The following is a 12,087-nucleotide window of genomic DNA, read 5'->3' as shown; positions in this document are numbered from 1 at the left end:
ATCTTGCCCTCGGATCTTAAGTAGAAGGTATACCCAATGGTTTCCTTAGGGTATCCTATGAAGACGCATTTTTCCGACTTGGGTTCGAGCTTTTCAGGTTGAAGTTTCTTGACATAAGCATCGCATCCCCAAACTTTTAGAAACAACAGCTTAGGTTTCTTCCCAAACCATAATTCATACGGTGTCATCTCAATGGATTTAGACGGTGCCCTATTTAAAGTGAATGTAGCTGTCTCTAGAGCGTATCCCCAAAATGATAGCGGTAAATCGGTAAGAGACATCATAGATCGCACCATATCCAATAGAGTGCGATTACGGTGTTCGGACACACCGTTACGCTGAGGTGTTCCAGGCGGCGTGAGTTGTGAAACGATTCCACATTTTCTTAAGTGTGTACCAAATTCGTGACTTAAATATTCTCCTCCATGATCCGATCGTAAGAATTTTATCTTTCAGTCACGTTGATTCTCTACTTCATTCTGAAATTCCTTGAACTTTTCAAAGGTCTCAGATTTGTGTTTCATCAAGTAGACATACCCATATCTACTCAAGTCATCAGTGAGAGTGAGAACATAACGATATCCTCCGCGAGTCTCAACGCTCATTGGACCGCACACATCGGTATGTATGACTTCCAACAAGTTGGTCGCTCGCTCCATTGTTCCGGAGAACGGAGTCTTGGTCATTTTGCCCATGAGGCATGGTTCGCATGTGTCAAATGATTCATAATCGAGAGACTCTAAAAGTCCATCAGCATGGAGCTTCTTCATGCGCTTGACACCAATGTGACCAAGGCGGCAGTGCCACAAGTATGTGGGACTATCGTTATCAACTTTACATCTTTTGGTATTCACGCTATGAATATGTGTAACATTACATTCGAGATTCATTAAGAATAAACTATTGACCATCGGGGCATGACCATAAAACATATCTCTCATATAAATAGAACAACCATTATTCTCGGATTTAAATGAGTAGCCATCTCGTATCAAACGAGATCCAGATACAATGTTCATGCTCAAACTTGGCACTAAATAACAATTATTGAGGTTTAAAACTAATCTCGTAGGTAAATGTAGAGGTAGCGTGCCGACGGCGATCACATCAACCTTGGAACCATTCCCGACGCACATCGTCACCTCGTCCTTCGCCAGTCTCCACTTATTCCGCAGCTCCTGCTGTGAGTTACAAATGTGAGCAACAGCATCGGTATCAAATACCCAGGAGTTACTACGAGTACTGGTAAGGTACACATCAATTACATGTATATCAAATATACCTTTAGTGTTGCCGGCCTTCTTGTCCGCTAAGTATTTGGGGCAGTTTCGCTTCCAGTGACCCTTCCCCTTGCAATAAAAGCACTCAGCCTCAGGCTTGGGTCCATTCTTTGACTTCTTCCCGGCAACTGGCTTACCGGGCGCGGCAACATCTTTGTCGTCCTTCTTGATGTTCTTCTTACCCTTGCCCTTCTTGAACTTAGTGGTCTTATTGACCATCAACACTTGATGTTCTTTCTTGATTTCAACCTCTGCTGACTTCAGCATTGAAAATACTTCAGGAATGGTCTTCACCATCCCCTGCATATTGTAGTTCAACACAAAGCTCTTGTAGCTCGGTGGGAGCGACTGAAGGATTCTGTCAATGACCGCCTCGTCCGGGAGGTTGATCTCCAGCTGGGACAGGCGGTTGTGCAACCCAGACATTTTGAGTATGTGCTCACTGACAGAACTGTTTTCCTCCATCTTACAACTATAGAACTTGTCGGAGACTTCATATCTCTCGACCCGGGCATGAGCTTGGAAAACCATTTTCAGCTCCTCGAACATCTCATATGCTCCGTGTTTCTCAAAACGCTTTTGGAGCCCCGGTTCTAAGCTGTAAAGCATGCCGCACTGAACGAGGGAGTAATCATCAGCACGTGATTGCCAAGTGTTCATAACGTCTTGGTTCTCTGGGATGGGTGCTTCACCTAGCGGTGCATCTAGGACATAATCTTTCTTGGCTGCTATGAGGATGATCCTCAGGTTCCGGACCCAGTCCGAATAGTTGCTGCCATCATCTTTCAGCTTGGTTTTCTCTAGGAACGCGTTGAAGTTCATGTTGACATGAGCGTTGGCCATTTGATCTACAAGACATATTTTGCAAAAGTTTTAGACTAAGTTCATGATAATTAAGTTCATCTAATCAAATTATTTAATGAACTCCCACTTAGATTAGACATCCCTCTAGTCATCTAAGTGTTACACGATCCGAGTCGACTAGGCCGTGTCCGATCATCACGTGAGACGGACTAGTCATCATCGGTGAACATCTACATGTTGATCGTATCTTCCATACAACTCATGTTCGACCTTTCGGTCTCTGTGTTCCGAGGCCATGTCTGTACATGCTAGGCTCGTCAAGTTAACCCTAAGTGTTCTGCATGTGTAAATCTGTCTTACACCCATTGTATGTGAACGTAAGGATCTATCACACCCGATCATCACGTGGTGCTTCGAAACGACGAACTTTAGCAACGGTGCACAGTTAGGGAGAACACTTTCTTGAAATTATTATAAGGGGTCATCTTATTTACTACCGCTGTTCTAAGTAAACAAGATGCATAAAACATAATAAACATCACATGCAATTATATAGTAGTGACATGATATGGCTAATATCATATAGCTCCTTCGATCTCCATCTTCGGGGCTCCATGATCATCTTCGTCACCGGCGTGACACCATGATCTCCATCATTGTGTCTTCATGAAGTTGTCACACCAACGACTACTTCTACTTCTATGGCTAACGCGTTTAGCAATAAAGTAAAGTAATTTACATGGCGTTCTTCAATGACACGCAGGTCATACAAAAATAAAGACAACTCCTATGGCTCCTGCCGGTTGTCATACTCATCGACATGCAAGTCGTGATTCCTATTACAAGAACATGATCTCATACATCACAATATATCATTCATCATTCCTCACAACTTCTAGCCATATCACATCACATGACAATTGCTGCAAAAACAAGTCATACATCCTCTAATTGTTGTTGCATCTTTTACGTGGCTGCAATTGGGTTCTAGCAAGAACGTTTTCTTACCTACGAATAACCACAACATGATTTTGTCAACTTCTATTTACCCTTCATAAGGACCCTTTTCATCTAATCCGCTCCAACTAAAGTAGGTGAGACAGACACCCGCTAGCCACCTTATGCAACTAGTGCATGTCAGTCGGTGGAACCTGTCTCACGTAAGCGTACGTGTAAGGTCGGTCCGGGCCGCTTCATCCCACAATACCGCTGAAGCAAGAAAAGACTAGTAGCGGCAAGCAAGTTGACAAGATCTACGCCCACAGCAAAATTGTGTTCTACTTGTGCAATAGAGAACTACGCATAGACCTGGCTCTGATGCCACTTTTGGGGAACGTTGCAGAAAATAAAAAATTTCCTACGGTTTCACCAAGATCCATCTAAGAGTTCATCTCAGCAACGAGTCATAGGAGAGATGCATCTACATACCACTTTGTAGATCGCGAGCGGAAGCGTTCAAAAGAACGGGGTTGAAGTAGTCGTTCTCGTCGTGATCCTATCACCGGAGATCCAGCAAGGGGGAAGGAGAGGTTGATGATGATCCAGCAGCACGACGGCGTGGTGGTGGATGTAGCAGAACTCCGGCAGGGCTTCGCCAAGCTGCTGCGGGAGGAGGACGAGGTGTAGCAGGGGAGGGAGGCGCCAAGACACAAGGGTGCGGCTGCCCTCCCCCTTGCCCTCCTTTATATAGGCCCCCAGGGGGGGCGCCGGCCCTGGGAGATCAATCTCCCAAGGGGGGCGGCGGCCAAGGGGGGTGGAGTGCCCCCCAAGGCAAGTGGTGCCCCCCACCTAGGGTTTCCAACCCTAGGCGCAGGGGGCCCAAGGGGGGGCGCACCAGCCCACTAGGGGCTAGTTCCCCTCCCACTTTAGCCCACTGGGCCCTTCGGGATAGGTGGCCCCACCCGGTGGTCCCCGACCCTTCCGGTGGTCCCGGTACAATACCGGGTGACCCCGAAACTTTCCCGATGGCCGAAACAGCACTTCCTATATAGTTTTCTTTACCTCCGGACCATTCTGGAACTCCTCGTGACGTCCGGGATCTCATCCGGGACTCCGAACAACATTCGGTTTGCTGCATACTCATATTCATACAACCCTAGCGTCACCGAACCTTAAGTGTGTAGACCCTACGGGTTCGGGAGACATGCAGACATGACCGAGACGGTTCTCCGGTCAATAACCAACAGCGGGATCTGGATACCCATCTTGGCTCCCACTTACTCCTCGATGATCTCATCGGATGAACCACGATGTCGAGGGTTCAAGCAACCCCGTATACTATTCCCTTTGTCAGACGGTATGTTACTTGCCCGAGACTCGATCGTCGGTATCCCAATACCTCGTTCAGTCTCGTTACCGGCAAGTCACTTTACTCGTACCGTAATGCATGATCCCGTGACCAGACACTTGGTCACTTTGAGCTCATTATGATGATGCACTACCGAGTGGGCCTAGTGATACCTCTCCGTAACACGGAGTGACAAATCCCAGTCTCAATCCGTGTCAACCCAACAGACACTTTCGAAGATACCTGTAGTGCACCTTTATAGTCACCCAGTTACGTTGTGACGTTTGGTACACCCAAAGCACTCCTACGGTATCCGGGAGTTACACGATCTCATGGTCTAAGGAAGAGATACTTGACATTGGAAAAGCTCTAGCAAAACGAACTACACGATCTTGTGCTATGCTTAGGATTGGGTCTTGTCCATCACATCATTCTCCTAATGATGTGATCCCATTGTCAACGACATCCAATGTCCATAGTAAGGAAACCATGACTATCTGTTGACCAACGAGCTAGTCAACTAGAGGCTTACTAGGGACGTATTGTGGTCTATGTATTCACACGTGTATTACGATTTTCGGATAATACAATTATAGCATGAATAAAAGAAAATTATCATGAACAAGGAAATATAATAATAATCCTTTTATTATTGCCTCTAGGGCATATTTCCAACACAATCTCCTCGAATTGCTTACTTCCAGCAAGGCTCTTGTAAACACCTTTCTTTATAATTCCCTTCAATAAGCTATTTTCTTGCTCAAGTGTAACTTGGCTAAGAGAATCATTAGTGGAACCAAGAGAACTACTAGAAGCAACAACATTGGATATAGCATGATCATTGTTACTACTAGAAGAAGAATCTTTCTTGTTCTTGTTACTAGACTTGACTTGTGGCATGTAAGAAGATAAGAGTAAACGCTTGCCAATGTAAGAAGAACTTTTCTTGTGAAGATCATCATTGATTGTCTTTAAAAACTCATGCTCTTGCTCAAGATTGAGCTTTTCAAAGCGTAACTTCTCATGAGTCTTTAAAAGTTCTCAATGATCTTCCAAGATAGTTTCATGAGCTAACTTAAGAGTGTTTAGTTCTTTAGTTAGGTGCTCAATCTTCTCCTTATCATTGTCATTCGCTTTATCTTGATTAGCATGATTAATTGACGTTTCATCATAGTATTCATCACTAGAGTTGTCAACAAGTAAATCATCATCACCTAACAAGTCATCTTCATCACTATTGAAATCAACATACTCGGGGTGTGATACCTTTGGGCCTTTAGCCATGAAGCATCTTCCAATTCCTTCATTTGGTGAGTCAAATATGTCATAGGAGTTGGTTTACACAAGTGCTAGACTGTCAACACCTTCATCTTGAGTATATTCGGAGTCGGAGTGATAGCTTCTCTCGGAGTGATTGTCAGAGTCGGAGCCGGATACCCATTCACCAACATGAGCTTGATGTCTTCGTTTTGTGTAGCTCTTTGATGATTTGTCCTTCCTTTCCGAATCCTTGCTTCTCCTGGATGTTCTTCGTTCATAACGATCATCTCTACTCTTCTTCTCTCTTGGTGGTGATTCTTCTCTTCTACTTCTTCTTTTTGGAGATTCTTCTCTTCTTTTGTAGGGAGTCGTACACTTATTGGAATAGTGTTCGGGTCTTCCACAATTGTAGCAATTATGCTCACGACTAGTAGATCTTTTGTCATTGTAGGACCTTGACTTGGAACTTCTTTCCTTGCTTCTGCTCTTGTAGAACTTGTTGAAGTTCTCCACCATTAGGCTCAATTCTTCATTGAAGTTTTGTTTCTCACTTGATGATGTGGGAGCTTCACATGAGGCTTTGTAAGCACCACTTGACTTGTTGTGGAGCTCTTCCTTATCCTTGAGTGACATCTCATGAGCAACAATTCTTCTAATGACCTCTGTTGGCTTGAGATCTTTGTAATTTGACATCATTTGGATCAATGTGCACACGGTATCATATTTTCCATCCAAGGCTCTTAGGATCTTCTTGATGATGAATTTATCGGTCATCTCTTCACTTCCTAAGCCGGCAATCTCATTTGTGATGAGAGCAAGCCTAGAGTACATCTCAGGGACACCTTCACCATCCTTCATTTTGAACTTGTCAAGTTAACTTTGAAGCACATCCAATTTGGATTCCTTGACGGAGTCGGTACCTTCGTGCATGTCAATCAAAGTATCCCAAATTTCCCTTGCATTCTCAAGATGGCTGATTTTGTTGAATTCTCCCGGGCACAATCCGTTGAAGAGAATATCACAAGCTTGAGCATTGTATTGCAGCATCTTCAACTCTTCCGTGGTAGCTTCACGGTTCGGTTCTCTCCCATCAAAGAATTCACCTTGCAAGCCAATACACACAATAGCCCAAACGGCGGGGTTATGTCCAAGAATATGCATTTTCATCTTATGCTTCCAACTAGCAAAATTTGTACCATCAAAGTAAGGACCTCTATGGTGGTAATTTCCCTCGCTAGACGCCATACTCCCTAGGTTGTGAAACCAATGCTATGACCACCAAAAGCTATGGAAATCAAAGCAAATGGAGACCAAAGCTCTGATACCATTTGTAGGATCGAAAGTATGTCTAGAGGGGGGTGATTAGACTACTTGACCAAATAAAAATCTAGCCTTTTCCCAATTTTAGTTCTTGGTAGATTTTAGCAACTTAGCATAAGTCAAGCAAACAACCTACACATGCAATTCTAAGAGTATAGCAGCGTAATGTAAAACAATTGCATATCAAGGTAAAGGGAGGAGTTTGGAGAGTGCAAACGCAATTGGAGACACGGATGTTTTTGGCGTGGTTCTGATAGGTGGTGCTATTGTACATCCACGTTGATTGAGACTTGAACCACGAAGGGCAATGGTTGCGTGAGTCCACGGAGGGCTCCACCCACGAAGGGTCCACGAAGAAGCAACCTTGTCTATCCCACCATGGCCGTCACCCACGAAGGACTTGTCTCACTAGGGTAGATCTTCACGAAGTAGGCGATCCCTTTGCCCTTACAAACTCCTTGGTTCAACTCCACAATCTTGACGGAGGCTCCCAAGTGACACCTAGCCAATCTAGGAGACACCACTCTCCAAGAAGTAACAAATGGTGTGTTGATGATGAACTCCTTGCTCTTGTGCTTCAAATGATAGTCTCCCCAACACTCAACTCTCTCTCACAGGATTTGGATTTGGTGGAAAGAAGATTTGAGTGGAAAGCAACTTGGGGAAGGCTAGAGATCAAGATTTATGTAGTAGGAATGGAATATCTTGACCTCAACGCAAGTGTAGGTGGTTCTCTCTCAGAAAATGTATGTTGAAAGTGTAGGCATGTTCTGATGGCTCCCTCCACGAATGAAGAGTGGGTGGAGGGGTATATAGCCTCCACAAACTCTAACCATTACACACAACTTACCAAACTCGGTGGGACCGAATCGTGAAACTCGGTCAAACCGATTTAGTTCATAATGTGACCGTTAGGTATTTCGGTGGGACCGATATGTTAACTCGGTGGGACCGATATCGTCAGGGTTAGGGCATAACGTAATCTTGGTGAGACCGATTACACAAACTCGGTGAGACCGATTTTGGTAATAGACAAACAAAGAGTTGGTCAGGCAAACTCAGTGGGACTGATTCGCTCATCTCGGTTGGACCGAAATGTTACGAAAGGGAAACAGAGAGTTTGTGTTGCAATCTCGGTGGGACCAATCGCTCATCTCGATTGGACCGAAACATTACGAAGGGAAATAGAGATATTACAATCCCATCTCGGTGAGACTGAGATCCTTATCAGTGAGACCAAAAAGACTAGGGTTTGTGGCAGTGGCTATGTCAACTGAACTCGGTGGCGCCGGATAGAAAGTTTCGGTGGGGCCGAGTTTGACTTTTGGTTTGGGACATATGTGGATGTGAGAAAGTAGTTGAGGCTTTGGAGCATATCACTAAGCATTTCAAGCAAGAAACTCATTAAGCAACACCTCATCCCCTCTTAATAGTATTGGCTTTTCCTATGGACTCAATGTGATCTTGGATCACTAAAAGTAAAATGTAGAGTCTTGTGCTTTGAGCTTGAGCCAATCTTTTTGTCCTTAGAGGGGTCCACGTTTCTCATCCATGCCATGCCAAACATTGAGCTTTCCTGAAATATTTATCTTGAAATAGCATTAGCTCAATGAGCTATATGTTGTTAGGAATTACCAAAACCACCCAGGGATAGTTGCACTTTCAACTTGTTAGCATGCTGGTTGTAACCAACACAGATACCGAGGAATGAAGAATGATGGAGAGAAGTATCATTGCATCAAGAATTCATAAGAGGGTGTGTAATTCTCATGAAAATCCTGACATAAAGGTGGTAATACTCCAGGGTAGAACAGAACAAAGGCTAGATTGGCATTTTGATCTGTGGGATACAATTGCTTTGACCCAATCCAAGATATGGATGAGGTAACGGAGTTTGTTTCTCCTAAACATTCTGAAATAGGAAGTCTTGATGAACCATAAGAGTAACAGGCATCAATGAACGAATGCACACATACTCTTGACTATCAACTGATGGACTAAGGTCAGAATACTACCGAAGAGAAACAACTCAAAGGAACATATGATTTTCTGAGTTGTGGACGCATGGATTAGCATGTCGAACGAGTTCAACATATTTCTTCCGGATAACCCATAAAGAAAAGTAGAACTAGCAGAGTCTTGGCCATAATGGAGAACTCATCAAGAGCACTTTTTTTATGATCTCTCGGTTCGAGAGAACTTTTTCCATGATGGTTCATGGTATTGGAAGAATGATATACCACGGACCTTGAGGGCTATCACAAAGGTTACTAATATCCTAAAGGAACGAGCAAACACTATCAACAGGAGGTAGGTAGAGTGAATCTTGGGTTCAAGAACCCAGGAATAGAATGCCTACTAATTAAATGGCATCACGAGATTCTTTTAAGAATGACGTCCAGAATCATCACACTGGGAAGAAAAAACATGGCTAGTTTACAAGTGATTCTCTAAGACACCTAGAGTCATAATAATAGCTTCAACATATATGTCGAGGCAATAGAGTACCTCAACTCAGCAATTAGTGTGGTTAATCTGGCCCAATAGGACATCAAAAATAGAAGCAAAGGATTTTGCAAATGCATCAGATTGTTTAGAAACCTGGGATGACTAGGACGGCATAACGGCTGTAAATGCTCAAAATATTTGTGACGTCTTGCAAAAATGGTGGTATAACCACTTAACATCGCAATATCAAGGTTCTGAGGCCAGCTATGAACACATGGAAGTAGTAGAAACTAAACTGAGACTTGAATCCATCATTCGTATAGGTCTACGGATTAATAACACATGATCCTTATAAAAAGAAGAGAACGCCTAGTTCCTTAAACCTGTAGGAAAGATAGGATGACTCAGATCAGAAGGGCATAAGGTAAAGGAGTAAAACGAGCCTACGTTCCCATCCACAATCAATTCCCTTATATAACTAAAGAATTTATAGACTCGACTTCGACCAGTTTGGCTTGGTAATCATATAGGCAGTCAGGCTCTGATACCAAATCTGTCAAGACCTCGATCCTAAGTCACACCGATCTAGCATGTAACACATCATATCACTTTGCATCCTCACGCATGATATTCCCACGGGTGCCACCTTACCTGGCCCAGAACCGTTTGCGCTCACGTATATGATAGTGCTGCTAGCATCCATATGACAGAGAACCCGGGCCGACATGACTAGTCGTAAACCCAAGGTGGCGCTAACTTATAGAAAAAGGAATACATGACCCAGCAACGAACGTGTAGATCATCAATGTATGAACCCAAGTCGTAGCAAGCTACAAGGACTTAAAGGAACAATGTGTGACATTTCCCTGAAGGGACAGACACAGGAACGAAGAAGCACACATGCCGGCCAGCCTAAGTGTTCCGGAGCAGTAGCAAGCTACCATGGTGATAACCCACAAGTATAGGGGATCGCATTAGTTTTTGAGGGTAGAGTATTAAACCCAAATTTATTGATTCGACACAAGGGGAACCAAAGAATATTCTCAAGTATTAGCAGTTGAGTTGTCAATTCAACCACACCTGGATAACTTAATATCTGCAGCAAAGTATTTAGTAGCAAAGTAGTATGGAAGTAACGATAATGGTAGCAAAAGTAATAGTAGCAGTTTTGTAGTAATGGTAACAGTGGCAACAGTAAAGTAAATAAGCAAAGCACAATATGTGAAAAGCTCGTAGGCATTGGATAGGTGATGGATAATTATGTCAGATGCGATTCCTCATGTAATAATTATAACATAGGGTGACACAGAACTAGCTCCAGTTCATCAATGTAATGTAGGCATGTATTCCGAATATAGTCATACGTGCTTATGGAAAAAAACTTGCATGACATCTTTTGTCTTACCCTCCCGTGACAGTGGGGTCCTAATGGAAACTAAGGGATATTAAGGCCTCCTTTTAATAGAGAACCGGACCAAAGCATTAGCACTTAGTGAATACATGAACTCCTCAAACTACGGTCATCACCGGTAAGTATCCCAATTATTGTCACTTCAGGGTTAACGGATCATAACACATAATAGGTGACTATAGACTTGCAAGATAGGATCAAGAACTCACATATATTCATGAAAACATAATAGGTTCAAATCTGAAATCATGGCACTCAGGCCCTAGTGACAAGCATTAAGCATAGCAAAGTCATAGCAACATCAATCTCAAAACATAGTGGATACTAGGGATCAAACCCTAACAAAACTAACTTAATTACATGGTAAATCTCATCCAACCCATCACCGTCCAGCAAGCCTACGATGGAATTACTCACGCACGGTGGTGAGCATCATGAAATTGGTGATGGCGGATGGTTGATGATGACGATGGCGACAGATTCCCCTCTCCGGAGCCCCGAACGGACTCCAGATCAGCCCTCCCGAGAGGTTTTAGGGCTTGGTGGCGGTTCCGTATCGTAAAATGTGATGAACCCTTCTTCTCTTATTTTTTTTCTCCACGAAAGCAAATATATGGAGTTGGAGTTGAGGTCGGTGGACGTCCAGGGGGGCCACGAGGCAGGGGGCGCGCCCAGGGGGCGCCCCCCACCCTCGTGATCAGAGTGTGGGCCCCCTGACGTTAATTCTTCCGCCAGTATTTTTTATTAATTCTAAAAAGTGCATCCGTGGATTTGTAGGTCATTCCGAGAACTTTTATTTCTGCACAAAAATAACACCATGGTAGTTCTGCTAAAAACAGCGTCAATCCGCATCACAGCCCACCCCTCAGGTCAGCACTGCGTAGGGCCTCCAGCATACTACAAACACGATAAACTACTTGCAACTCCTGAAGAGAGGACATGAGGGTTAATAAGTCGAGAGGGGCACTTAAGCATTCCAATGTGTGGTAGTAACTGTCTTGGATCACAGACACGAAACTCACTTCCTAAGGACAGCTTCAATGAGACAACCCACCATGTACTCCTACATGGCCTCTCATCGATTCCTTTACCAAATCATGTTCACACATTTAGCTCTCAATAGTAGGACATGTTCACCACATTCCAATTCATCCCCGATGAATCAGACCTAACTCAACTCTAAGCAGTAGCAGGCATGACAACAAGCATGAATGAGTAGGCACATCAGGGCTCAAACAACTCCTACTCATGCTAGTGGGTTTCATCCATTTACTGTG

This window comes from Triticum aestivum, chromosome 6B (assembly GCF_018294505.1).
Source record: "Triticum aestivum cultivar Chinese Spring chromosome 6B, IWGSC CS RefSeq v2.1, whole genome shotgun sequence".
Taxonomy (NCBI): Eukaryota; Viridiplantae; Streptophyta; class Magnoliopsida; order Poales; family Poaceae; genus Triticum; species Triticum aestivum.
This window is presented reverse-complemented; position numbering follows the sequence as displayed.